The 3526-nt window shown below is 35.3% G+C and overlaps 1 long non-coding RNA gene across 1 annotated transcript; it reads right to left on the reverse strand.

The window, feature by feature from the left end:
- Positions 1-1740: 1740 nt before the first annotated feature.
- LOC21410896 lies at positions 1741-2761 on the reverse strand. The gene is made up of 3 exons (XR_002901907.1): positions 2363-2761; positions 2228-2270; positions 1741-1946 (listed from the first exon to the last, which is right to left on the reverse strand). It is a non-coding gene; the product is annotated as an uncharacterized LOC21410896 (long non-coding RNA).
- Positions 2762-3526: the final 765 nt, after the last annotated feature.

Below are 3526 nucleotides of genomic sequence, written 5' to 3' on the forward strand. Positions count from 1 at the left end.
TTCGTTTTCCATACTATGCCTTTTGTTTTCCTCTCTCTCTCTCTCTCTCATGATGTTGAGCTTGGGACATGGTGGGCACTACAGCTATGGTTGCTTGCTGCCAATATATCGCATGAGTTCCACTCGCCACCGACAAAATATAAGAAGAGGAATGCCATATTGAATAGTGAAAGTCATTTTGTAACGCAAAATCTCTTTTGCACAACATGAAATTTTGGTAGTCTTATGCGTTGTCAAAGATTTTTTTTTTTTTTTTTTTACTTTGATAATTTGCAAGAAAAAGAAGGGAGCTAGTACAAAGAGTCTATGAAAATGAATTACATGTTATAAAACAGAAAAAGAAAATGGATCTAGAAATTAATTGCCTATGTAGATCCAAACTCATCAGCGGCCACTCAAATAATTCAATGATATGACATTTCTTTTTTCTTTTTTTTTCCCAATGAACTCAAATGTTTAATTTTTCTTTTTATTGTATGAATTTTCCTTTAAACTGTAGGTGAGAACCAACACGGAAGAGGAGGCTGCTTTTTTCTCTCTCTTTGATGGAAAAAGGAGGCTACTTTTTTATATTAAAAATTTTAGACGCGTTTAGAATTTATTTTAAAATAATTTAATTTTTTATATAAATATATTTTTAATCTCAAATATAAATTATTTTTAAAAATATATTTAATAATTTTATTAAGAGATTATTTTCAGTATAAAAAAATTTATTAATATCTTTTTTTTCTCTCTTTACTTGAGAGAGGAGAAAATGAAAATAAAAAATAAAAAACGACTAAATGTCATTTTTTATTTTTTTTTATTTTATATTAAATCAAAAAATTGTTTTTATTTTTATTTTTTATCTTTATTGTGCCAAATACTGTTTTATAATTTTTTTATTTTTTCTTTCTGACAAAACGTGAAAAATAAAAACAGGATCAATTCCAAACATAGTTTTATTTTGGACGACAGTTCGGCTGTTGTTATCTGATATGGAAGCTTTTCTTTTCTTTTACATATTGTTGTTAAACAGCCAAATTTGAAAGGTATTAGGCATGCGCGTTTTTCTTTTTTGCTTTATGAAGAAATATTAAATGCCCGATAAATGAATAATAATCTCAATCAACAGTATTACCGATCCACACATTTCTTTTTATTTCTTTTTATTTTGCTTTTTTTCCCCCCCCTTATTGACATACGTTTCTAACTTGTCTTGTCCACATAATTTTGGCTCCACTTATATACTACAATATCAGATATGTTCCATTCAGGCCAATTTCTTCTTTTTATTGGTTTCCCTCCTTTTCCTGGTTTGGCTAAACATTCTTATGTGCTACATTTCGTTATCTTATTATATAGGGGTGTAAATCAGCCTGTAGGGTCAGATTGAGCCGAAAATTGAGCCGACCCGATCAATGCAGGTTGACAAAATTTTAGACCGCAACACTCTCTTAAGTCTACAAACTCATAACCTTTTAGGTGATCTCGAGTAAAGTCGGGTTATTCGGGTTGGCAAGCATATTACTTGGGGGAAATATTTTTCATGCAATCTCAGCCAGCAAGTCGCAAGCTAGCACCGGAATTGTAGAAACATCAACTATTCTTTGAAGTCGAGAGTCTGAATTGCATTTTCCTTGCTAAAAAAAATCAAATTGATGTACAACAAATCAATTCTTACTTTTTTGTTTCAAGAAACGAATCAGTATGAATCACTTGTATGTTATAACAGGCATACGTAAGTAGTGTTTTGAACAATGCTCCATTAAATTGCAGAAAAGCTAAACAAAATATAAGCGCATTCACTTAACTTGTAGTGTTTTGAACAATGCTCCATTAAACATCCTAAACCAAACAAAATTGATTCAGCTCTAAACAAACAAGACACTTGAAAACTTGGTTCATAAAACATAAATCCCCTCCCAAGTGACCAATCTCTGTCAACCATAGGTCCTGAACAACTGCAAGAAAATATCAAAAGCAAGTATAAATAAACTGCAAAAAGAAGTAAGCAGATGACAATCACACAAAATGAAACTGGTTTAGTAAAAATTTGCAACTTAAAGCATTCACAAAACAGATAACCAAGATAAGAAAATGCACGTACAATAGAAAAAGATTAAAAAGATGAACAATTTCTCTAACACCAAGCAACATTATATACAATTATCCATTCAATACTGCCAGACTATGATTATGAAAAGCAAACAAAGAAACAAAACAAAAATTCCCGATAAATTACCTTAAATGTTTCTGGGGTACATGAAAACTCTTACTCTCGAACCCTTCAAAGCCAAGCAGAGAACAGAACAAAATCAGAAAACCCATTATTTGAATCATAACAAAAACAACGTTTGCAATTTCCATTTAACAATACCATAGATTTAGGCGGCAGGTTTGACTTGAACTTCGCACGAACAACACCACTGTTACCGTGAGGCCTGGTAACCTTGGCCACCTATATGATGTTAGATGAACGGTGAATCATAAAAAATCTGGAAGAAGAACAGGAACGGTGGTTTACGAGAACGGCGAGGAACGGCGAGAAACGGTGAAGAACGGCGAGGAACGGCGAGGAACGGCGAGGAATGGCGAGAAACGGCGAGGAACGGCGAGGAATGGCGAGAAACGGCGAGGAACGGCGAGTAATTTAGGGATGAGGGATTTAGGGTGAAGTGGAACGGAGAATGAGAAGGAGAGGCGAGAGACGAGAGACGAGAGACGAGAGGCGAGGAGGGAGGCGAGAGGCGAGGCCGCGAGAGTACAGTGGAGAGACTGAGGAGCGAGGACGAGGGATTTAGGGCTACAGGAAGCACGCCTGGCCTGGGCCCTGGGGGGGGGGGGGGGGAATCAAAACGGCCGGGTCGGGGCATTGTGGGTTCAAGCATGCCCAACCCGCCCCCCAACCGGCACAGTACGGGTTGGGATCATTTAAATTCGGGAAAAAAAAAACCTATTTAGTCGGTTCGGACGGATTATTCGAGTTCGAGCTCAATTCTTATTATACCATCTATTTTACAAGAATCCTTTATAATATAGTTTATCTCCACTTTTTTTTTTTTTTGCTGGAAACTTTAACTCTTTACTTAGCTTATTATAGGAGTTCATAAATAAATACACATGTTTCCCTAACCATCAACAAGTTTTCATCAAGTAAGGTTTTGGTGGATTTTGGGGGCTTGGGTTGGTATGTGTGAGGAGGTGCCGGTTATGGTGGGGAGGCTAGTGCAGGCATTGGGATTTTAAAGTCTAGAGAAATATTAGCATTATTGTTTCTGTTATTCTCTTTCTCACTTTCTAGATTTAGTGTTTGACACATAAAAATGCTAACAATTTTACTATTGTATGTGATCGATAAAGTTGTAAAACTCAAAACTTATAAATTTAAAATGAAAAAGGAAAAGAAAAAAGAGGAGAAATAAATTATAGCCAAAGAAAGTATGGCACAACTAGGAATACAAATGAGACCACTAATTAACTTTAGCAAGGCAGTAAAATGACTGAACTCTTTGGTCTCGTTCACTTCGCGGATTCGAGTTTT

The sequence above is a fragment of the Morus notabilis genome, unplaced genomic scaffold, assembly GCF_000414095.1.
Source record: "Morus notabilis unplaced genomic scaffold, ASM41409v2 Scaffold1211, whole genome shotgun sequence".
Taxonomy (NCBI): domain Eukaryota; kingdom Viridiplantae; phylum Streptophyta; class Magnoliopsida; order Rosales; family Moraceae; genus Morus; species Morus notabilis.